Source organism: Dendrobates tinctorius, unplaced genomic scaffold, assembly GCF_039654945.1.
Source record: "Dendrobates tinctorius isolate UK_male_01 unplaced genomic scaffold, ASM3965494v1 ptg000116l, whole genome shotgun sequence".
Taxonomy (NCBI): domain Eukaryota; kingdom Metazoa; phylum Chordata; class Amphibia; order Anura; family Dendrobatidae; genus Dendrobates; species Dendrobates tinctorius.
Genome location: NW_027361784.1, coordinates 23716342 through 23742942, shown reverse-complemented (window position 1 = coordinate 23742942; position 26601 = coordinate 23716342). Strand labels below are relative to the sequence as shown.

Below are 26601 nucleotides of genomic sequence, written 5' to 3'. Positions count from 1 at the left end.
CCCTTTTATACCCCCTGTGACGCCCACCAAAGCAAGCCAATCACTTGCATGCCCTTCTGAAAGATGGTGGTGACCCGTGCCTATGTCATCACGTTGCCCACAGTGTCCGTGGATCCTGATTGGCTGAAAAAGAGCGCAAAACAAACTTTTGAAACGCGACTTTGGCGCGTAAGTCGCCGACCTCGTGGCCGACCTCATCCTAGGGTCGGGTTTCATTTCATGAAACCCGACTTTGCCAAAAGTCGGCGACTTTTGAATTTTTTCGACCCGTTTCGCTCAACTCTAACGGGGACAAAATAAATCCCAAAAAAGAAATCCTCTGTACTCCAAAAAGGCATTTAGATCCTTTGACATACAGGGAATTCTCCCTCAAGATCCGGAACACAGTCCGAATATGTTCCACATGAGAATCCCAATCCTTGGAGAAGATCAAAATATCAGATAGATAATCAAAAATTTATCGACAAAATCTCGGAAAATATCGTTCATGAAGCACTGGAAGACAGAAGGGGCATTAGTGAGCCCAAAAGGCATCACCAGGTACTCAAAATGTCCCTCCGGAGTATTAAACGCCGTCTTCCATTCATCCCCATGCTTAATGCGAATAAGATTATACGCCCCCCTGAGGTCACGCTTGGTAAACCAGCAAGCACCTTTAACTCTGGAGAATAGATCAGAAATCAGGGGTAACGGATACTGATATTTAACAGTAATTTTGTTGAGGGCACGATAATCAATACAAGGTCTTGATCCATCCTTTTTGGCTACAAAAAAAACACGGCACCTAAGGGTGACGAGGATGGTCTAATATGACCCTTCTCCAACGCCTCCTTAATATAGGATCGCATAGCCTCGTGCTCGGGTACAGATAAATTGAAGAGCTGACCCTTGGGAAATTTACACCCCGGGCTCAGTTCAATTGCACAGTCATAACTCCTATGAGGAGGCAGAGACGCAGACTCATTCTCACTAAATACATCATAAAAGTCCGCCAAATAATCAGGAACATCATGCAACTGAGGAGAGGTGGAAAACACTGGAGCCTCACTAAAGGCACACCGACAACCCCAACTCACCACAGACACAGATTTCCAATCCAAAACTGGATTATGAATTTGTAACCAGGGAAACCCCAGAACAATAGTATCATGCAGATTATGCAACTCCAAAAATCTGCAATTTTCTTGAAGGTCTGGGGCGACCCGCATTACCACCTGGGTCCAAAACTGAGGTTTATTTTTAGCCAAAGGAGTAGCATCAATCCCCCTCAAAGGGATAGGCGTCTGCAGAGGTGTCATCGGAAATCCACAACGTTTAGCAAAATCCAAGTCCATTAGGTTTAGGGCTGCTCCCGAATCCACAAAAGCCTTGGCGGAAAATGTGGACAGGGAGCAGATCAGAGTAACAGCCAGAAGAAACTTAGGTTGAACACCACCAACAGAAAACGTGTGTGCAAAGCGTTTCTCTCGTTTAGGACAGACAGAAATAATATGCGAGGCATCTCCACAGAAAAAACACAACTTATTACGCCTTCTGAACGCCTGACTCTGCTCTCTGGAAAAAACTCTATCACATTGCATAGGTTCAGACATTTGTTCAACAGGTGGCAACACCTCTCGTGCAGCTTTGCGTTCGCGCAAACGCCGATCAACCTGAATGGCTAATGACATAGAATCGTCAAGACCAGAGGGAACAGGAAATCCCACCATAGTATCTTTTACGGCTTCTGACAACCCCTTCCGAAAGAGAGCAGCCAAGGCATTATCATTCCAGGTAGTAAGTACTGCCCACTTTCGGAATTTTTGACAGTACAATTCTGCAGAATCACGACCCTGGTTCAATGCCAGCAGGGTCTTTTCAGCCTGATCAATGGCATTAGGTTCGTCATACAACAACCCCAAGGCCTGAAAAAATGCGTTCACATTAGTCAGAATAGGATCATCTGGTTTCAAAGAAAACGCCCAATCCTGGGGATCGACACGCAGCAAAGAGATGACAATTTTAACCTGCTGCGCGGAGCTCCCTGACGAGTTAGGCTTCAAGGCAAAAAATAATTTACAATTATTTTTGAAATTCAAAAATTTAGACTGATCCCCAAAAAATACATCAGGTGTAGGAATCTTTGGTTCAGCAGCATGTGAATGAGCAAGGTAGGCGGAAATTCCCCGCACTTCCACAGCGAGCTGCTACACACGATCAGACTATTGCTTTATCTCTATTGAGAGGAAAAAAAAATATCCCCTACGGCCTCAGAGATATAGAGGAAAAAATATACAAATTTTTTTTTTTTTTTTTTTTTTATACAATTCTTTCCTGCTATTGAGTACCCTAGGATCTGCGGTAGGGCGGGTGATTCTGTTATGATTGAGTCACCGTAGGAGGCAGACACAAAAATAGAAGCTACGTCCAGAAAACCAGAGAAGTTGGCAACTATCAGATTGCAGACCCCCGAACCTATCAACACAACTAGCAGTAGCCGTGGGGGGTTCCTACGATGCCCTAGACCCCTCGATCACAGCCGGAGCGCTAAATAGCCTAAAGACGGAAAAGGAAATCTAAACTGCCCCAGAGCAGACCCCAAAGTAAAAGGCAGCCCCCAACATATAATGACGGTGAAGCAAGATGAAAAAACACTCACACAGATAGAAAGATAGGCTGAGCAAACGATGGGGCCCAAGCTAACTAAACAGAAAAGGAAAGGAAGGTTGCTGTCTGCAATCTGCCAAAACCCTATCAAAGACATAAGCCAACAAGCTGATATGAAAAAGACCCTGAAGCAGCTAGGCTTCAAAAACTAAATCAGCACTCAGGTATTTTCAGAAGACAGAGCTAAAGGAATTCAGCACACCCCAGCAGGGAATGGCAGAAATCCAGAAAAACAAAGCAAAACAAAGTCAAAGCACCAATGCAAAAAGCCGAGCAGAAAACTTAGCTTTAGAGGAGCAGGAATTCAGACTGGTCTCCAAGGATCCCACAGAGAAATCACCCGCAGGGCAGAAGGGCGTCGGCAGCCTTATATCCAGTCAGTAACTCCACTCAGCCAGTCATCATAATCAGCCTCAGGTGTTTGATAATCAGGCTCACTACCTTTCTTTACCAGAAGAGGGAGTTCCTCGGGCCTCAGTAGTGAAGGGGAAAATGAACTCACAACAGATCTCACACTAGGATCGGGTTTCGATCGCCGAAACCCGACTTTGACGAAAGTCGGCGATTTTTGAATCTGACCGACCTGTTTCGCTCAACTCTAGTCATAACCAATAGGGGATTGGCCACTACCAAAAAGCTTTTGATGATTTTTGGGCAGTAGCTGGTGAGACCCAAATTTCTTTGTAATGCATTTTGGTCCTCTGGATGATCTTAATCCAGTACCAGCCAGACTTTTGCCAGATCCATGCAAAAATGGGTGGACAACAAAAAATAACCCAGAAAAGAGATCTCCTGAAACAAGAATATGTATTTTCTGGTCTGACAAATAATTGAAGGCCATATTTGTGCAGGTGTCTCTGAACAGTAGAACAATGTACTACTACTCCAGAGTCTGATAAATCTTTATGAAGGTCTTTTGCAGTCAAGAGTTGGCTTTGATTTGCCTTTCAAGCAATCCTACGAGCAGCTCTCACTGAAATTTTTTTGATCTCCACAGTTCCTGTTAGTTGCCATTTCTTAATTACGTTTCGAACTGAGGAAAGGGCTACTTCAAAACACTTTTTTATCTTCTTATATCTTCTGCTTTGTGGGTCTCCACCACTATAATGACCACTTGCTGTCGTACACTCACTGAACCCAGCAGCTAGAGGAGGGACTCCCATAGATGGAGGACACAGAGGAAAAATTGAGACCTTGGTTTGAAGTCCCTGGAGGTGCGCTTGGCTCTACCAGGCTGTAAGCCCTTGACATTGCCCTCGACTCCCTTCTTTCTCGAGGAGGGTCTGACTCCCGATCGGGGCTCGCAGACATGCTGGACATCTCAGATAATGATGATGGTGAGCGTCGCCTCGAGGACCGAGACTTATCGAATATGCGAGATCTTGATCTCCTACTTGAGTGAGCGGAATGCCTCTTATGTCGGTCTGACGTGCGGTGGCTACAACGTGAATGTGGGAACGAGGAAGAAGTCAATATGACCTATGGCGCCTACTCTTGTCATTCCTTCCTCCTTGTGAGTGGGGGACATAAGCAGGAGCCACGGAGGCACCGTCAGGAGGCAGTTTCGAACCTGCAGAAGTAGTAACAACAGGGGGTAACATTTGAGTCTGAGACTGGCTGTGAAATAAAGGGTGGGCAGATGGGGTTATAGCCACAAAATCCTGGCTATCTTGTGCAGGGGCAGTATAGAGTTGAATAACTCCTGCTGCGTATACTGTATCCTGTGAAGGGGTTGTACTGTGTTGTGAAACAACTGATGGGGCATTCTTATTTGTGTCCGGTAAATGTATACTCAGTTTTTCAGTGGAGCCTGATGAGTGGGCACTATTCCTACCTCCCATAGCAGCCACAAGCACCGAGCTGCAGGCCTGACCCCTTATTTATGCAGCTGCACCAACCACTGCATTATCGGGGCTCCTGTGTACCTGCAAAGACTGCCAGGGGAGAGCAGGAGGGGGTAATGGCACCGGGGATGCAGGGTTCCCGCCGCTGAGCCTCGTGACTGCTGCTGTAGACGGATGTGAGGGCGGGAGCTTCGTGTGCGGGGCTTTCCTCTTGCCATGGCGCCGACACGAGCTTCCTGTCAGAACAGGAGAGCTCTCCCTGAGGTGCACAGGAGGGCAGGAGCGCCGTGTGGACCACCTGCCTCCCTGTCTGGCACAGGGAGTAGTGGCATATTGGTAGTAATGATCAATTGTATAAAATCAGTATCTGTTTTATTTTCCATTACTAAATCCAGTGAAGAATAGATATTGAACAGCAGTGATATCGGTGTAGGGAGGACAACGTCACATGCTCAGGCCCTTCTGTTATATCGTAGATTCTAATTAGCCGGGTTGCGTCATATTTTGGCTCTTGTTAGATTGTCTGGTGTCTGTCTGCAGCCCATGGTTCACAGATATTGTACAAGAGATTTCTCTCTTTATTTTCTTGGCAGCAAAAGCATCATTCAAAACCTATTCACCACTGCAAGCTGTAAACGGAGACACAATATACTCTGCTCAGTCACAGAATGTAAATATTATCAAATAGAAAAATACTTCTCTAGAGGAGCCATGGCCCACAAGGAATTATTATTATTTGTCATGAGATAGATAATAGATAGTGAAGAGCGAGCGTGCTGGGATAAGATGTTATTGAGCATGCTCGGGTGCTAACCAAGCGTCTTCGGCGTTCTTGAATACTATGCTCGAGTCCCCACTGCTGCATGTCTCGCAACAGTTCAACAGCCTCAACACATGCAGGGATTGCCTAACAAACAGGTTGTCGAACCGCTGCGACATGTGCAGCCGTGGGGACTCGAACATGCCGGACACTCAGTTAGCACACGATTGTGCTCCGATAACGCCTTAATCCAGCATGTTCGCTCATCACTAATAATAGATTTCAAATAAGTAGATATGAGATAAATATACTACCATATTTTTGCATGGACTCCCTTCCTGATACTCCTTGGTTAGGTTCTGGTGGTTGCCACCATGATTTACTGAATTGCACTTTACCCATTGAAATAGTGCGATAATTTCATTCCCTTTTGTACGTAGAAATTGATCCATTCAAGTACACAGATACCAACACAGAGATCGAGCGATTATCTACTTATATGTTTTCGGATTTCTATGTGTCCATCTAGGTACATGTATAAATATATATATATATATTTGTGTGTGTGACATGATTATGTCTATTCCTCATTATCTCTTGACTTTTGTGCTACATTTTGGCCTCCTGTATCCCCCCGTCTCTGTCTCATCTCATGTGTGATGTATTTGCAGACCTCTGATGCGGGACCCTCGCAGTCTTCTTACCATTATCAGACGATTCTCTCTTCACCTCTCATTGTTTATATCCGGGTCCAGGAACCAATGGACGTCATAATGGCAGAACATGTTACCGAGCTGATACAGAAACGCGGGGAGACCTACATCCTCATGACATCAGCCTCCTCCACATTCACTTCACAGTCATGAAAGGAAATGTCTCAGAGATTAGGATTTCTGGGAATTACAATAAATAAGACTTTCTGCCGCGCATCTCTTTGCATTTTACTAAAGATGTTTCAGGGTCGCATTAGTCACATAGATATGGGCTGTGATCAGACTCTGATGTGAGATAATCCAGTGCACAACCACAGACAGCACATTGCAATATCTAAAGACCTAAATGACGCACTTAGCTCTGCTACATCCATATACACGGCAGAGCTCATTACTACAGATTGGTCCTCAAAGTTGGCTGGGGGTGAAAGTAGTCACACAGAAATTTCACAAGTTTTAGTGGTCAGTTGAGGAGTTGAGATGTCTATCGGCAGTGGTGTAATTGTGGAATCTGATGAGCACCAATGCAAAATTTTGACTTGCCCCCCCCCCCCCCCCCCCCGGCAGCAGGTTCATCAGATGTATGGGCCCTTGTAACACTGTAAATCCTGTAAGGATATATGTGTTTCCCTCATCCTGGTCGTTTCCTGATATATGTGTCCCCCATCCTGGTATGTATGTTCCCAATCTGGTATATATGATTTACACAGGCCTATTTCATGAGTTTTATTTTTTAAAACTTCTGGGGAAGCATGGTTGTAAAGCAATGTCTGACTTTCATTTGTTCATAGATTTTTGATTTATTATTACTTTTGTCAGATTCAAGTTATTTCTGTGACCATTGTGGGTTTTCTGTCATTAAACGTGGGGTACCGACAATTTTGACCACATGTGTATGTTCCCCATCCTAGTATATACTGTGTTAGTCTAAAGTGCTGGCACCCTTGAGATTTTTTCCAGACAGTGAAATATTTCTTCTAAAACACATTTTGCTATACACAATTATTTTCTTTGTTTGTGAAGAGCACAAAAAAAAGAGAAAAAAAAACAAACAAATCTGACATACAGTAATTTCACAAAAAAACACAAAAATGAGCGGGACAAAATTGTTGGCACCTTTCCAAGATTGTGGGTAAACAACTTTATTTCAGGCATGTGATGCTCATTCAAACTCACCTGTGGCACACAACAGGTGTGGCTAAAATGAAAACAGATAAAAAGGGGAGAAGTTGACTCAATTTTTGCATTGTGTGCCTGTGTGTGCCGTGTAAGGGGGACGACCGGACCACGGGTACCTGCATCCTGGGTCCAGAAATGTTGAGGCTTTATACCCTGTTCCCGGGGGGAAGCATTAGTGTGCCAGACCTTCCTCCTGTCAGAGGGGGCGGGGGGAAAAAAAAGCAGAGTGCGTGAAGCAGCTGAGTTTTTGGCGCCAACCCTGGGCAGCGCGCGGTCAGAGGAGCGCTGCGCCTCACCCCTCCACACAGTATGGCACTGCAACAGGCCCCGCCTCCTGCAGAGGGGCCGCAGCAGATAGAAGTGCCAGGCATGCTGCAGCAGACCAGAAATAGAGGGACTGTTGCGCCCAGGGAAGCCGGGTGTCCAGCAAGCCAGCGTCCGCCATCCCCCACCGCCAGCCGCGGAGACCAGAGAGAGAGAAACGTGCAGTGTGAGTCCGGTGATTACTAGAGGACAAGGCGCTGAACGTTCCGTGTCAGTGAATACAGAACACGTGCCCCATAAAAGTGACCGGGAACAGGACAGACACTTGCACCCTGACTTTGCCAGTGAATATTTACCCAGGTATTGCGGCCTGACTTTGCCAGTGTATATTTGCCGAGCCACGTTTGGCTCCTACAGGACTGTGGCCTTCACTGTTGTTAGCCACTGCAGCTTATGGACTAAGGCTCAGCAGAAGGTACCGGAGACCGACCGCTGCCACCAGATGAAGGAGCATTGATGCACGCAGGACCTTTCTGGAAAAGACACCGTGCCAGCCGTTGCCGGCGCTATTGAGTTCCCAGCAGGAGTTACAGTTTGAGGAACTCCTGACACAAGTGGTTCACAGGAATTGCCATTACCTGATCCTTTGTTCTTCAACCCACAATATCCTTTGCCATTTGAAGTGTTTAATCTCCTGTTTAACCCTTTACCTCCCTGACTGGAGTATTCCCCTGCTATTAATCTTATTTACCCTTGCTCTGCCTACTGTCCATCACTGCATCCCGCTACCTACTCACATGCTGCACTAAGAATGGAGGAGAAAAGAGGAGAAAGAGAAAGAGGAGAAAGAAGGAGGAGAAAGAGGAGAAAAGAACTGTCTGAGGACTTGAAAACCAAAATTGTTGAACAATGTCAACAATCTCGAGGTTACAAGTCCATCTCCAGAGATCTTGATGTTTCTTTGTTCACAGTACGCAACGTAATCATAAAGTTTACAACCCATGGCACTGTGGCTAATCTCCCTGGATGTGGACGGGAGAGAAAAATTGATGAAATGCAGGATATTTCAGATGGTGGATAAGCAGCCCCAATTAAATTCCAAAGAAATTCAAGCTGTCCTGCAGACTGAGGATGCATCAGTGTCAGTGCGAACAATCCATCCATATTTGAATAAAATGAAACCGTATGGCAGCAGACCTAGGAGGACCCCACTGCTGACACAGAGACAAAAAGTCTTGACTGGAGTTTGCCAATATGTATTTGAGTATGCCAAAATCCTTGTGGGAAATCATCTTGTGGACAAATGAGGCCAAAATAGAGCTTTTGATAAAGCTGTTTACTGAAAACGGAATGAGATCTACAAAAAAAGACCGCAGTACCTACAGTCAAATATGGTGGAGACTCAAAGATGTTTTGGCATTGTTTTGCTGCCTCTGGCACTGGGTGCCTTGACTGTGTGCAAGGCATCATGAAATATGAAGATTACCAAAAGATTTTGAGTCTCAATGTAGTGTCCAGTGTCAGAAATCAGGGTTTGCATCCTAGGTTATGACTCTTCATGCAGGACAATGACCCCAAATATACTTCAAGAAGCACCCAGAAATGGATGAAACAAAGTGCTGGAGTGATCTGAAGTGGCCAGCAATGAGCCCGGATCTAAATCCCGTTAAACACCTGTGTAGATATCTTAAATTTGTTGTTGCAAAAAGGCACCTTCAACTGTGAGAGACCCGGAGCAGTTTGCAATAGAACAATGGTCCAAAAATCCAGCTGAGAAGTGTAAGAAGCTTTTTGATGGATATATGACGCGATTGAATGCATTTATTTATTTGAAAGGGTGTGCAACCAAATATGAAGTTGACAGTGTCAACAATTTTGTCCAGCCCATTTTGGGGGTTTTGTGTGACATTTTGCCAAATTTGCCTTTTTTTTCTCTGTTTTCTCTGCAATAATTTTCTGAGAGAAATAGTTCATTTTCTGTAAAAATTTCTAGGATGTCAACACTTTAGGCCATGACTGTATGTCCCCCATCCTGGGTCAATTCCAGGTATTTATGTCCCTCTTCCTGATACAGTATGTATGTACCACATCCTGGGCCCATGCTGGTATATATGTCACCAATCTTGAGCTCATCTTAGCAGGGCCGGGACAAAGAATTTTGGTGCACTAGTCAGATGAATCCAATGGAATGGCTCAGAGACTAAGGTAACAGGACCATTAACGCACTTCCAATCTTCCCCTTTGATGGGTTGCGTACTTTGATGACCACTTCCACTAAAAGTTATACCTTTTTCACAAAAAAAGTAATCAAAAGTAAAAAAAAAAAGTGGTTTACATTAGGTGACTTTTAAACAAACTGCATCCAGTGAAAAAGGGTTTATGAAACCATTAAATCAATTTAACCCTTCATCCCCGGCGATTTTCAGTTTTTCCCTCCCTTTTCTTACCAGAGCCATAACTCTTTTATTTTTCCATCAATATAGCCATATGAGGGCTTGTTTTTTTGTGTGATGATTTGTACTTTTGAAGGGCATCATTTATCATGTGATGTACTGGAAAACGGGAGAAAAAATACAATCCAAGTGTGTTGAAATTGCAAAAAAAGTGCAATTGTAAGGTTCAGCAGGTACGCCGGATGCAGTGATGAGCATGATTCAGATCAAGAGTTAAAAGGTCTTTAATACAGGAAATACTCCACGCAGGAAGAGAATAGAGGAGGTATGGGGGGATAAGGTTCAGCAAGAGAACAAGTGTTCAAATAACGGGTAAACTTATCAGTCTGATGTTTCCAGAGGATGGAGGCTTGGAGATCCCGCGGTGGCATCGTAGGAGACGCGAGAAGTCTCTGGCCAGGTCCTGGAGAAAAGTGAGGCACTGTCTCCTGACAGTCACGACGTATCCTGGTTTTCCTAGGCATAGTCCTGCTGTACCGGGGCAAGGTGTCCGTGGAGGAGGTGTCTGTGGTGCTGGCACAGAAGGATGGAGATCAGTGGTGGGGACCGGGATTATCCTGCCAGTCTCTGTGTGTTTACCCCGGTCAAGCATGCAGGGTGTACCTTCGTCAGGCAGCGGTACAGTACGGGATGTCTCCTCAGTGTCAGAGGTGGGAGAGATCACAATCACGCGTTGCTCGCTGCCTGGCTGCGCCTGTGTCATCCGTCAGCAAAGCGGCGTGGTCTCCTAGCGTCGCGCTGTAGAGAGTGAGTCAACCTTCTCCTGCTGCGCTTGCTGTCGTCCCACCAAAGAGACTGTTTTGATGCGCCCTTCTTTCCCTTCTTGGTTTCCTTTTCTCTCTTCCTCCTCTCCCTTTCTTCCTTACTTCCCTATCTTCTTTCCTTCCTTCTCTACCATCCCTTTCATCCTTCCTTCCATCCATTCCTTCCTTCCCTCCCTTCCTTTTTGTTAGGCGTCTGGGTTCTGCGTCTGCTCTGCAGGAATCTAGAGCCTCACATTCTGCGGTTTCCTGCTGTCTACTGCAGAGAAGATTACTTTGCAGCAGACTGCTCCAGAGACTAAGTTCCTCTGTTCTCCTACTGTGCATGCTCACGATGCGATCTCCCATTGGAGATCGGGAGTCATGTGCCCAGGTCCTGCTCCAGATCTCATTGGTCCATCTCGGAGATCTGGAAGGTCCCGCATGGCTATAAAAAGCGCGCATGACCGTTCGGCCATGCGCTAGTATAGACTTTTCAAGCTAAATGTGTGAATGGTGACGGATGTATGACTCTGGTGACTGACTCATTTGAAACCCCTTCCCTCTGATATTACGCATGTGGATAGGGAATTAGTTCAGCAGTCAGCGCCAGTCAGTGGCAAGCCTTAGGCCACTGTGCACACCGCACCTCTACTCTAGCGTCCGACATTGTGCCTGCCTCCTAGCTTTGTCGACTAGCGGCCGAGCCCTTTGACGTGCTGCAGTTGCAGCCCACCTTGACGCCCGCAGTAGCGATGCCACACACACGGTAGGTCTAGACGGACGCAGCTCGTCTGCCTTGGGTCCTGCTCCTGTGACCAGATACCATGTGTGCATTTCTCTGTGGTCTGTGATAGTAACAGGCTCAGCGTTTTTGTATTTTTATGTTGCGGCGCCTCTGTGTGTGAACAGAGCCCGCTTTGCGCACTTCGGATGAAGTCTAACCCGTGCGCATTATACCGCCATATCGCTCATCTGTCATTACCTAGCAGCGGTGTATCACCTACTGCACGGTGGACCCCGAGCGGCGAACGCACTTTATTATTTATTTTTATTTAGTGCATTCCGCCATTCCTAACATTTTTATTCTTTGATCACTCCATTCCTTACCTTGCTTCCTCCCCATCCTACCGTCTTTCCCTCCTTCACTTTCGTCTATCCCTCTGCTCCATTCTTCCCTCCCTTCCTTCCATCAATTCACTTCCTTACTTCTCTCCCTTACTTCATTCCTTCCTTTGATCCCTCCCTTCCTTCCCTCGCTTCATTCTCTTCATTCCTTCCTTTCTTCCCTTCCCTCCCTTTTTTGCTTCCCTCTCTTCCTCCTTTCGTTCCCTTCCTTCATACCTACCTTCCCTCCCTTACTTCAGTGCTTCCTTTCTTCTTTCCTTTTTTTTCCTCCCTTTGATTCTTCCCTTCCTTCCTTCCCTTGCTTCATTCTCTTCCTTCCTTCCTTCCCTTCCTTTCTTCCCTTCCCTCCCTTCTTTCCTTCCCTCTCTCCCTTCCATCTCTTCCTTCCTTCATTCCTTGCTTTCTTGCGAACCCAATTCTGGTTTTGGCTAAAAAGAAACTGCATCAAAAACTGAAGTGGTGTTTTTGTAAAAAAAAAAAACCTTTGTGAAACCATCAAATCACCCTAAGGGTGCTTTCACTTTACGATTAAGCGCCCTTTCAGTGGCTCATGTCCAAACCCTCTACAAAACGGGATTCGAACATATGCATCGATGGGACCATAGTCTACAATGGTGCCACCAGAGCGAACATGAGCTCAACCGTGGATCGTTTTCGAGCATCTACACCTACTAGAGGTGGACATCCAGTTCTAGTAGAATGCAAGTAGGCGTATACCCCCAAAAATGATGCATGACAAAACGCGCTTTGGCTCTGACGGCACCATTAGTCTACGGCCACATCGGCTCATACATCCAAATCCCGTTTTGCGGGGGGTTTTGATCTAAATGCAATGTGAAAGCTCCCTTACAAAAAGTATGTTTTCATGCCAATGAATGAGAAGGTGTCAGAGTTCTCACCACCACAATTCTACACAAAAAAACCACATGATCAGAATAAATAATGTAAAAAGGTCGTAGTATTGTTCAAATGTCCTCCCTCTACATATAGTAAACGCTTTTCCGCACCCTGCAGACACCGTGATGTTTCCATACAAATAAGAATGATATCATCAGAATTCATTACCCTGAAGTTGTGACAACTGATCAATGGCCATCAGAACTTGCGATCCTCCTGTGACACCTGGCAATGAAAATGTACAGAACCAGGGGAAACTGAGGAGGGGATTCATTAACTGCACGACTAAAGGGTTCCAGAAGATACAAACAATCCACGGGCTGAAGAGAAAAAAGACAAAGGGAGGAAGTTATTATAAGTCACTGCGCCAATGTTTGTACAACATTTATTAAAGTGTTACAAGATGTTTGATAACAAAGACACATTTCTAAATTTAAACTTCTGAAAACTTCTGTTCAAGTGAGATTAATAACATTTTACTCCATCCCCTATTAGAGTAGATAGACTACAAACTTTCTACCACTCATAATCTATTTGCACAGTGGAATATGCCAACTTACACAGCGACTCTTAATAAGGGGTTAAAAGAGTGTAAAATAGAGGAAAAATGGGGACACAAGCTTTATTACACCGTGTTCCAAATTATTATGCAAATGATATTTTTCTCTGATTTTCCTAAATGGTCGGTGCAAGTGACAGTCAGTCTGATAAAAGTCATCACTCGTTAGAGTATACATCAAATCTTATTGACAAAACCTCCCTATGATAACAGTATAATCTCCAAAATGAGTAAAAACTCAAAATGCACTGTTCCGAATTATTAGGCACATTCACTGAACAAAAAGCTATTTAACTCCAAAACATCCTAACAGGCCAAGTTACATGCTATCATAGGAACCCTTCTGTGACATCACCTTCACAATTCTTGCATCCATTGAACTTGTGAGTTTTTGGAGAGTTTCTGCTTGCATTTCTTTGCATGAAGTCAGAATAGCCTCCCAGAGCTGCTGTTTTGATGCGAACTGCCTCCCTCATAGATCTTTTGCTTGATGACACTCCAAAGGTTCTCCATAGGGTTGAGGTCAGGGGTAGATGGTGGCCACACCATGAGTTTATCTCCTTTTATGCCCATAGCAGTCAATGACTCAGAGGTATTCTTTGCAGCATGAGATGGTGCATTGCCATGCATGAAGATGATTTTGCTCCTGAAAGCACATTTCTGCTTTTTATACCATGGAAGAAAGTTGTCAGTCAGAAATTCTATATACTTTGCAGAGGTCATTTTCATACCTTCAGGAACCTTAAAGGGCTCTACCTGCTGTTTCCCCATGATTACAGCCCAAAACATGACTCCTCCACCTCCTTGCTGACGTCTCAGCCTTGTTGGGACATGGTGGCCATCCACCAACCATCCACTACTCCATCCATCTGGACCATCCAGGGTTGCTTGACACTCATGAGTAAACAAGACTGTTTGAAAATTAGTCTTCATGCATGTCTGAGCCCACTGCAACCATTTCTGCTTGTGAACACTGTTTAGGGGTGGCCGAATAGTAGGTTTATGCACCACAGCAAGCCTTTGAAGGATCCTACACCTTGAGGTTCGAGGGACTCCAGAGGCACCAGCAGCTTCAATGATCTGTTTCCTGGTTTGTAATGGCTTTTTAGCAGCTGCTCTCTTAATCCGATGAACTTGCCTTGCAGAAACCTTCCTCATTCTGCCTTTATCAGCACGAACACGTCTGTGCTCAGAATCAGCCACAAATCTCTTAACAGTACGATGATCACGCTTAAGTTTTCGGGAAATATTTAATGTTTTCATCCCTTGACCAAGGCGTTGCACTATTTGATACTTTTTGGCAGCAGAGAGATCCTTTTTCTTTCCCATGTTACTTTAAAACTGTGTCCTGTTCAATAGTGTAGAACATCCAGTTTTCCTTTTATTGGGCTCACATGGCAAACTAATTATCACAGGTATCTGAGATGGATTTCAGTGATCCAAAGAACCCCGAGACACAATACCATCAACAGGTTTCATTAAAAAAAAAAACTCTATGACACTTAAAAACAATTTGAATAATAATTTGGAACGTGGTGTAAACCTGCAAGGGCAGGAACCTCACTGCTCTGTCATTGTTAGCTTGTTCATTGTAAATTAAATTTGTACTTTGTATGTAACCCCCCCTCATGTACAGCACCATGGAATCAATGGTGCTCTAAAAATAAATAATAGTAATGGTAAAGATAGATAATAGATAGATAGATAGATAGATAGATAATAGATAGATGATAGATAGATAGATAGATAGATAGATAGATAGATAGATAGATAGATAGATAGATAGATAGATAGATAAATAGTATAGACAGACATGAATGTGTGATCTATGGTCTGTGTGTATGTAGCAGTGCAGTGATCCCTTCCGGCTGTGTGTGATAACTCTCTCTGCTAATCATTCTCATACTGTACAGACGGAGGGAGATATCCGCTCACGAGCCTCCACCACAGTCTCCTGACACCAGACTATCACATAATAATCAGCCTGTGTATGAAGAGTGGTGTTGGCACACACAGGGGCGCTGCGGGCACCCACCATAGTGCCACTGCCAGTGTCTGCTCACACACCGCACAGTAGAGGAAGCTGCTATAACATCCATGTCACATAATCTGTGACTGAAGGAGGCGGCTGTGCACACAATGGACTTCAGCTTTGTATATTGCTGACAATGGAGAAACCTAAACCCAGACGTGTACAGACAGAAGCAGCCACATACCCAACGAGAGGCGTGACATGCCTAGTGTACCCATACATCAACACATGTAATGGAGGCATGATGTCCCCACATAACAGGATTACGGTTTATCATGCCCTAAAGGCACAATATCTATTGTCTATCTATTATCTCTCTATTTATCTATTATCTATCTATTATCTATCTATCTATTTATACATTATCTATCTATCTATTATCTATCTATCTATTATTTATACATTATCTATCTATTATCTATCTATCTATCTATCTATCTATCTATCATCTATCCCACAGATTCCTATGACTGCAGGGTTCATACAGTCTGTTGCTTTCTAGGAACAATCCTATTTCTTGCTCAGCTCCTTCAGGTGACACTCTTCTCTCTTCTCATTACACACTGGGGAGGGGGGTGACATCGCCTGCATGTAATATCCATCAATTATCTGTCCTTAACCCATTACAACCCTCATTAACCCTTTTCCTCAATAGTATAGAATATTCCAATTAAAGGATATCTGTCCTGATAATTGAGCTCTTCATTAATCGGTGCTGAACACGGAGCCCACGTTTGCAGCAGGTCAGCTGCATGAATGGGGGTCTCAGCCCCTGACAGACAGTGGAGCCATGTGCAGCCTGCAGCCATGGAAGAGTCTCTACCGGCTCCATTATCTTCTCAACAGCGCCATCTAGCGGCCGCTTCCAGATCGCCACCCTCGCAATGAATGACATTCAATCCTAGGAATAACAGCCCTCCAGAGAGGAGTTAAATCTGATTTTTATAAACTTTGCCACTGTCCAGGGGGGCATTATTTCTTGGAAATCTGCAATGAAAAAAAAGAAAAGAAAAGAAAAACAAAAGCACACATTGCAGCCCCTATACATCCCCTACAAACTTACACGCACACACACACACACAAAAAAAATAAATCCCATAAGAGAAAGTGAATGTCTTGACGTTTAACCCCTTCCCATGTGGAGTTGAAATACAATGATACAGACAGCTCCTTGTGTATAATTAATATCAATTATTAAGGAATAAACAGAAAAAAAAATCTCATTAAGAAAAAAAATCATCAAAAGTTTTTTTTTTCGTTAAAAAAAAAAAAAAGTTTTGCAAGAAGTTTTTAGAGGAAATCAGGTGGTGACAACATCTGTGTATCTGTCTGATTTTGGTTGCAAATGGTTGTAATTCTGCTAATTGAGCTGAGTGTGGAGGGTTTGGGTTTTTTTTTTTTTTCCAGCCAAGAAAATCTTTGAATGAGCGACTTTTTTTTTTCTCTTTTTTTTTTTTTTTTTTTTTTTTACTTCTTTACAAGGAAAGAAAGTCCCCACCTCCTCATCCCCTGGTCCCTCCGCCCCTATTAAAAGAACAGGATCACCAGCAGCAGCATTTGAACTGGTTTTTAAAGATCCCCTTAACTTGAAGGAAGGAGGAAGAAGAAGAAGAAGAAGAAGAAGAAGAGGAGAAGCAAAAGAGAGAAAAAAAGAGAAGAAGAGGTGGGGGTGAAAAAAAAAAAAACGTCAACAGGTCTGAAAAAAATTACAAGGAGAGACATTTGCTTTAAAGAGGACTCGGGAGTAGTGTGTGAGGCTCACACTGATGGGAACAGCAGCACATCTGGATTGCCCACTTGTATGTGCCCTGCCAGCCTCTCCCTCCACAGCACTGGGCAATAACAAAGAATGACACACTGCTTTTCTACTTAGTCTAGATAGATTATTATTTTTTTCCTATTTTTTTTTTATTTTTTTTTACAAAGTTGGAAACTTTTTTTTTATATATATTTTTTTTTTTTTAAATACATTTTATTTTCACCACTTACTTGCTTGAAGTGGTCTGACCTGCCTCACAACATTGCTGATCTCTTCTTAATATTATTATTACCTCAGTATTGGAAACTGAAGACCCCACATCAGACTGCAGCTCAGGAGACCCTGGCATTCTCAAGGTAAACTTCTTTCAAACTTTTTTTTTTAAGCAAAGTTTTTAGAATGAATGGTTGAAAGTTCTGCTGAGTTGCAGGCATGGATAGGTATAGAATAGAATGTATCCACTTTGTATTTGTAAATAAACTGTGTATTTGTAAATATAGATTTATTCTGGGGGGAAATGAGACTTTGGAAAGGGGGGGGAAACCTACATGTTGGTAACATACATCCATTCATTGTACTCTTTTTAAGTTGGGAAGTTGATGAAGAGGAGGAGGAAGAGGAGGAAGGGGCTCAGATTGGGCCACTTATAGCCTGCAGGGACAGAGTTTGTACGTGCTAGGGTCTGGTCTAAGCATGGGGAAGGGGTGTCAATGACAAAAAAGGGTGATGTGACACAGACACCTCTATTTGCAGTGAATTGCAAATGCATGGTGGGCTTTGTCAGGGGAAGAAGGAAGGGAGGGGGGATATGGATTGGCAGCATCCACTTCACACCTCAGCAGCTCAGCATTTCAATGAAAGAAGTCAGGATACATTGTATCAAAAGTAGGATGGGCTGTGGGAGTCATGATGGCAAATGCCTACATAGATTGTATCAGGTTTCTCCATCACTTGGCTAAAATATTGCTAATAGGCTTAAGGATGATGCATTGTATCAAGGAAGGAAGGAGATCTCATGGCAATATCTAACAGAGAGTGTATCAAGCTTCCTGTCCATCACAAAGGGTGAAATATTGGAAATGGGCTGCCTTGTATCAAGGAAGGAAGGATGGGCTGCTGGAGACCTTATTGATAACATAGGTTGTATCAAGCTTCTAAGACATCTCCATCACATGGGGTGAAATATTAAGCATGTGTTCTAGGAAGGGAGGATGGGCTGTTGGGGACCTCATTGCTTCTTAGACATCTTCTTAGACATCTTTCTCCATCACATGGGGTGAAATATTAAGCATGTGTTGTAGGAAGGGAGGATGGGCTGTTGGGGACCTCAATACTTCTTAGACATATTCTTAGACATCTTTTTCCATCACATGGGGTGAAATATTAAGCCTATGTTGTAGGAAGGGAGGATGGGTTGTTGGAGACCTCAATACTTCTTAGACATATTCTTAGACATCTTTTTCCATCACATGGGGTGAAATATTAAGCCTATGTTGTAGGAAGGGAGGATGGGCTGTTGGATACCTCAATACTTCTTAGACATATTCTTAGACATCTTTTTCCATCACATGGGGTGAAATATTAAGCCTATGTTGTAGGAAGGGAGGATGGGCTGCTGGAGACCTCATTGCAATTGCTAAAATAGATTGTATCAAGCTTCTTAGCTGACGCAGTGGGTGTAATATTAGGAATCTCCTTCCTCTGCTAGCATATGTTGTATCAAGGGAAGGGTAATCTGTTGGAATCTTTGTATCAGGCATGTTTGAGTAGTTGGAAACATCCCAGGTTACATTGTGTTTTGCATGTATTGTGGATGTGAGGACTAACTGTTGGATACATTGTGTCATTCATGAGCTGTTGCAGCAGATCCTTGTCACATTCTCCAGGTAAAGTTGGAGACATTGTTTCATCTCATCCACAATGGCTTAATTCTGCTGATTTTGCCCTGAAACTTGGCAGACATTGCATTGTACTTGTACCCACTTATATAAAAAAAAACAATTAAATGTAGACCCAGGGTGAGGTTACTGGCAAATGCTCAGCATCTTAGGTAGCCATACTGTATTATTAAACCACATGGATGACCCCTCCCTGCTTGGGCTCAGAACCACAACTGTGCTGGAAGCTGCAGTAAGAAGGATGATAATAATCTCTAAGAGAAAAGCCATGTGATGGAGCCGGAGTGTCACCCATGGCTGTCTTCCATAGGTGCATGGCTATGTGCAGTCAGCAGTATGCTCCTCACTGTTTGTACAGCTCAGCAGTGAGTTGGGCCATTTAACCAAGAAATTCAGTGTACACAGAGCCCAGTGTATGAGACTTGGCTCAGCTCCTGCACTGCAACTAATGAAGTTGCCTCTTGTACTCCCTGATCCATGTTATCCATGTGGGGGAATACCTTTGACGTCAGGGGGGCGTAGACGTCCCTAAGTGACGCAATAGTCCTCCTGCTTGGGATTGGATGGAGGCTTATGGAGGATTGTAGGCTGGGGGTTCCCTGTCCTTTATAAGTTTGCAGCTGGAGGGAGAGATAATAGAGGGGCATGGAGAGGCTCACCATAGTGGTGACAGCTCAGAGATGGCTGGGCCTTCATCCTGGGGAGGGAGGAAGCCCTTATCTGGACAGACATTTTCCATTAGGCATTTGTAGGACATTTTCCTGTGATATGGAGGCGTCAGGATTATTTCTGCTATCTGTAACCTGGCTATGAATAGAACAGGGTTGGCTTTATTCCTTCTATAGTCTGCAAGGCAAGAGAGGATGATGTATGGAGCAGTAATGCAAGCGGCAGAATATAATCCGTCCAACCGTCCAACCGTCCGTCCATCCAACCGTCCATCATAGCAATGTGGCATCTATGAATCATAGTGCGAGCAAGTGAAATATATTCACAACAGAAACAGATTCTGTCAGTCAATCTAATCTACTTCATATCTATTTTTTTATTTCTATCTATTTTTCTCATATTTTTTATTTATCCATCATCTAATTACATATTTTCCGACTTCTCCATATCGTTCCATCCATCTAACCATTATATATATATATGTGCTTCATATCCATTTTTCTGCTTATCCACTATGTATCTATTATCTATCATCTATCGATATATTCTATCTATCTATTATCTATCTATAATCTATCTATTATCCATAATCTAGCTATCATCTATCTTTCTATCTATTGAATATCTATCTATTAGATAATAGATAGATAGATAGATAATATATATATATATACACAATAGATAGATAATAGATAGATGATAGATAGATGATAGATAATAGATAGATATGGAATAGATCGATAGATGATAGATAGATAATAGATAGATAGATAGATATCTATTATCTATCTATCTATTATCTATCTATTGTATATCTATCTATTATCTATCTATCTATTATCTATTTATTATCTATATCTATCTATCTATTATCTATCTATTATCTATATCTGTCATCTATCCATTCATCCGTTGTCCTCCCATCACTGACATTGGTGATTAGTTGATATATTGTAGCTGAGCAAGAGTTGACATTTCACACATGCGATCAAACAATTCACATACTATATTCTGCTACATCAAATAATAAAATTAATGTGTGCATATATATATATTTTTTTTTTGTTATATATATATATATATATATATTTTTTTTAATATATATATATTTTATTGCACACTATTAAAGCCCATAGTGCACATTGAAGGACATTGCTATTTCATTAACTTTCTTTCCCAAACCTTATAGATCATAATTTCTCTGAATTTAGGATTTTCCATTCCCATAGTGGAGAGGTGCTACTCCTATTCTACCACCATAACTAGCACTAGAGACTAGCACATGGTCACGTTACGGGCGGCTATGACAACACATTTTACATTGTGTAGACTGTCACTTTCTATATTTAGTGACCTTCAGTTCTCATACAAACAATTAGATTTTTGCCAAACCACAACTTCCCGCTTACTCCCCTAGTGGTCATTTAGGCAATTACAATTCGAGGGTGGTCTGCATCATTCCAGGGGGAGGGGCGTGTAGTAGCTTATTCTGTGTATTTCCGTTTTTAATTCCCTTTTTTTTTAAATTTTGGTAAAGGAAATGTTTTGCATTTTTCAGCAATGGGAAACTTATTAAACAGCCCACAATGACATTTTCTATATTTTTCCCATGCAACCAATTATTTTTATTACATATTAAGAGGACAACATTGTACTCCCACTATAATAGATATAAACGCCGGTGCAGCAGAGCTGAGCTTGTCAGCGCTGTAGGGTTGGGTTTGTGATGTGTCACATTCCGCATCGCATCACACTGTTATGGTTCTGCCATATAAATAAGGGAATACATCTATGAGCGGATGCATGAGGGCTATGAGATAGATGTCCCATATGGACGCTTTTCCTATTTTATGCATTATTTTATGCATTATATTGCTACTTTTTGGAAATACCACCATGAAATATCTGAACATGTGTTGAAAGGTTTACAGCAGCCAAAGCCAACAATGAAACATGTGTTTAGCAGTTGATGAGTGAGACAGCAGCCATATGTCCCACACCTCTTGACTGTCACGTCCTCCTCGTCACCTCATTGACCTGGGAAAAACTTTTACTTGTCTTTAGAGACCATTAATGTTCACGTCACTGCAAGCCATAAAAGTCATTGCCTTTGTATGGCCAACGGACAAGGTATTCTCTAGAGTTGAGTGAATCTCTTAGAGGCATATCAAATTTACCTTCAATTTTACCAAAAAATCAGATTCTCTGTCCAGCTGTAGATAAGTTGTGCCAGGAACGTGACAAAAAAATAATAATAATACAATAACACTCAATCGGCCTTCGCCTGCCTTCTTCAGCCCAGTCACTGGTGTGGTCTTCAGTGGGCCATCTTTGGCTTCATCAGGTACTTGGCTTATTTTGGCATCATCTGGCAACTTTGGATTTCCCTACATTGAGTGGGCTATTACTATCTCATAACGTCGTGGCTTCGTCAGCTGCAAGAGGCACTGAAGGTGCTGGGCTCTAGAAGACAGCAAAAATGATAGATGTTGGAAGAACCTGAAGATGGCCCAGTGATGACCGAATTGCAGAAGTTGACTGGTCGAGAGCAGGGTTACATGACAGGACAGGTGAAAGCTAGGTGTAAAATTTGGTTTGGGATTCAGAGCATAACAATGCAATGTACATTCGAAACATATCTAGTAAATTCAATGCAATTTGGAGGGAACTGTAGAATTCAAATATTCGCTCATCACTAGTATTCACATATAGCACCCTCCCATATCACAACATTACTAAACCGTATTTTTGGACTGACACTTGGTTCACGATACTCAGTTTGGTTGTGCCAATCCTATATGTGTTTATTTGAGGCTACTAAGTGGTTGTCATATACAGTATGTATACATTTTTGGGAAGTCCATGGATGACCAAATGGGGGTCAGATTGAGCTTCTCTGATTGATTTGCACCATAACAGATTGAGGACACGGAGTGACTTTACATCAACCAATATGAAATACATGGAGTTTAAGGATCCCTAGATCTCATCTAAACCCATTAAGGAGAAATAGATGGACCTTAGACCATTAATCAGAGTTGGCTTTGGACACACTCATTGACTACCGGATAAGACATTTCCACAATGTGATAAGACATGTCCACAATGTTTACTTTTATTTTTTGCTCGTTTCTACTGGGCAGTTCCTTTTTTCATTCCAAAGCCTGTCAATTTTAATCCTAATACCATAATTCCATGCCTGTATAACACTTGGCAGGCGAAAGATCTTTGGGACCACTGCAGACATGATATAATTTTCCACAGCGAGATTGTGCATGTATCCAGCCACACAGGCTCTGGTGGGTAATCAAGTTAAGTCTACATTCTTTATATTAATCCATCCCTTCCTATTCATTTTATGAGTTTGCGCTCTACAAGGATTATCACTTAACCTCTTTCACTTGAGACAGTGCAGCATTGTTTTACACTAAAGAAACAAAAAAGTATTTTTTAGCTCTTCATGGACATATGAATGGGTTTGGGGGAGATGTTAAAAGAAACTTGGGATACATAGAAAAGTGAAAGGTCGATTACAAACAAAAATAACCCCTACTAGACAATTGTGAATAGTAATATGTACTCACCACCTGAGCTAGTCCTACTGATTTTTTACTTCCAGATTACTCTTTATACTTATTTCTAAGCAAGCCATTCCATAACAATTTCTTTCAGACATCCCTCTATACCCATTCCTTCCAAGCTTACTCTTCCATACCCATCTCTTCCAAGCTTTCCATGACATACCCAATCCTTCCAAGCTTACATCACAATAAACATTCCTTCTAAGCTTTCACTTCCATATTCATTCTTTCCAAGTTTTCCCTTCCATACCCATTCCTTCTAAGCTTTCCTTTCCATAGCCATTTCTTGGAAGCTTTCATTGACATACCCAATCCTTCCATGTGTACTCTTCTATTCCTTCCAAGCTTACTCCTCCTTGCCTGTTCCCTCCACTCTTACATTTCCATACCAACACCCTCCAGGCTTACCATTCCATAGCCATTTCATACGAGCTTACTCTTCTATGCCAATTGCTTTCAGACTTACACATCCATACCAATTTCTTCTCAGTTTAACCCTCCATACCCATTACTTCCAAGCATACCTTACCATACCCATTACTTTTAAACTTCCCGTCTATACCCATTCCTTCCAAGCTTACTCTTCCATACCCATTCCTTCCAAGTTTACTCTTCCATACCATTCCTTCCAAGCTTACTCTTCTATACCTATTCCTTCCAAGCTTACTCTTCTATACCCATTCCTTCCAAGCTTACTCTTCTATACCCATTCCTTCCAAGCTTACTCTTCCATACCCATTCCTTCCAAGCTTACTCTTCCATACCCATTCCTTCCAAGCTTACTCTTCTATACCTATTCCTTCCAAGCTTACTCTTCTATACCTATTCCTTCCAAGCTTACTCTTCTATACCCATTCCTTCCAAGCTTACTTTTCCATACCCATTCATCCCAAGCTTACTCTTCCATAACCATTCCTTCCAAGCTTACTCTTCTATACCCATTCCTTCCAAGCTTACTCATCCATACCATTCCTTCCAAGCTTACTCATCCATACCCATTCCTTCCAAGCTTACTCTTCTATACCCATTCCTTCCAAGCTTACTCTTCCATACCCATTCCAAGCTTACTCTTCTATACCCATTCCTTCCAAGCTTACTTTTCCATACCCATTCATCCCAAGCTTACTCTTCCATACCCATTCCTTCCAAGCTTACTCTTCCATACCCATTCCTTCCAAGCTTACTTTTCCATACCCATTCATCCCAAGATTACTCTTCCATAACCATTCCTTCCAAGCTTACTCTTCTATACCCATTCCTCCCAAGGTTACTCTTCTATACCCATTCCTTCCAAGCTTACTCTTCTATACCCATTCCTTCCAAGTTTACTCTTCCTTACCCTTTCTTTCCAAGCTTACTCTTCCATACCCATTCCTTCCAAGATTTCTCTTCTATACCCATTCCTCCCAAGCTTACTCTTCTATACCCATTCCTCCCAAGCTTACTCTTCCATACCCATTCCTTTCAAGCTTACTCTTCTATACCCATACCTTCCAAGCTTACTCTTCCATACCATTCTTTCCAACCTTACTCTTCCATACCCATTCCTTCCAAGCTTATTCTTCTATACCCATTCCTTCCAAGGTTACTCTTCTATACCCATACCTTCCAAGCTTACTCTTCCATACCATTCTTTCCAACCTTACTCTTCCATACCCATTCCTTCCAAGCTTATTCTTCTTTACCCATTCCTTCCAAGCTTACTCTTCCATACCCATTCCTTCCAAGCTTATTCTTCTATACCCATTCCTTCCAAGGTAACTCTTCTATACCCATACCTTCCAAGCTTACTCATCCATACCCATGCCATCCAAGCTTTCCATGACGTACCCAATCCTTCCAACCTTACCTTACCATAAATATTCCTTCTAAGCTTTCTCTTCTATACACATACCTTCTAAGCTTTTCCTTCCATAACTATATCTTCCAAGCTTTACATTCTCTACCCAGTCCTTCCAAGCATGCTTTTCCATGTCTATTTCTTCTAAGCTTACCCTTCCATACTCATTTCTTCCAATCCTACTCCTCCATGCCCATTTTTACAAGCTTACTATTCCATCCCCCTTTCTTCCAATTTACCCTTCTGTACCCACTGCTCTCAAGCTTACCCTCACATATTCATTTCTTTTAACTTTATATTTCTATACCCAGGAAGGAGACAACCTGAGATGGACTAACCTCACCATGTGCCATTCCCAAGGGGCTATCTCCGTGGCATCAATGTTCTCGGTCATCCAATGTCTAGGTCTTTAGAGTACATGGAGTCCTATTGTGAGGTGATCCAGTCCTAGTGAGATGTCATCCCTTCAAAACGTTCTTATGTTATGATTTCTAACTGGACCCGCTACGCAGACTTGTAGTGTTAATTAATAACATGAGTAGTCCTGAGTCTATTACATTTTTGTAAAATTTCTGAAATATTATTTTTACAAATGGTCAATACAATCAGAATGTTTTCAGAATGACAATCTGGGTTTATTTAACATTAATGAATAGAGATTAATTGCCGAGTTGTCGGCGAGAACTTCACGTTTAATGAGTTTGTTCTTCGCAAGGTTGGTGGCAACATCAATGTACTCATGCTTTTCCATAACCATCCTGTGGGTGTACTGGTCATTAGTACAGTCATGAGGTAATGGTCTGAACTCTCTCAACTTTTTCTTTGATTTGGGTAAATATTACACCTCAATTACTGCCCCCTTGGGGGTTGTCACCTAAACTTTCACAGACTCCACAATTGCAAATTAACTAAAGATACTTACAAGGTCTAATTGCAATTCAGGAGCCTGGGAAAATGTGACAGCCTCCGTGGAAGTGGGGCCATACTGGTAAAAATTCTATTGCAAAACATCTTGATGCCATTATCATTAATTTAAATTGTCGCTTGCTTGAAAAAATTTTATTTAAATACCTTGTAAAAATCAGTGAGCTCCCTTGATTCTGCTCCTCTTTTACATTTTGCTCTGCTTTGCTCTATTGCGGTGATATTCACATTCGTTGCTTTTTGGAGCACATTATGTGAAATCTCTGCTTTGCAGTACACCTGGGTGTTTCATCACTGTTTTCTCTGGGGCCAAGAGCTTTCACCTCTGTCTACCAGAAACTACCAATCACAGCCCAGCAGTATCTGAAAATGCTAGATCACCTGCTGAGCTGTGATTGGCAGGGTGTTAGAGGGGTGAAATTGCACAGCCCAAGAGAAGTCTGTAAAGAAACCCAGTTGGACTACAAGTAGAAATTTCACATACTGCGCTCCAGAAGAAACAAATGTGAATATCTCTGCAATGGAGCAACAAAACAGAAAAGATCATCAGAATCAAGGTAGCTTCGGCATTTTTTAAGAAGGCATTTAAATCAATTTTTTGAGCAAGTGACAGGTCCACATTAAGGCATCATATAGCATGACACCTGATGGAGTTAAATAACTATGTAGGTGGCCAAAAACCTATTTAGTACCAAGTTCAATCAAATGATTGAAA

The 26601-nt window shown here is 42.6% G+C and overlaps 1 protein-coding gene across 2 annotated transcripts in view; it reads left to right on the top strand.

Annotated features, from left to right (window-relative positions):
- Window positions 1–26601, top strand: part of HAS2 (hyaluronan synthase 2) — a 106868-nt gene that overhangs the window by 66829 nt on the left and 13438 nt on the right. Inside the window, exon 1 of one of the 2 annotated variants that reach the window (XM_073590275.1) lies at window positions 16802–17330. The exons of the other annotated variant lie outside the window; for it this stretch is intronic. The gene's annotated coding sequence lies outside the window, so the exon portion shown is untranslated. Of the gene's footprint in view, window positions 1–16801; window positions 17331–26601 lie in introns of those variants that run through there. 2 annotated transcript variants of the gene reach the window in all.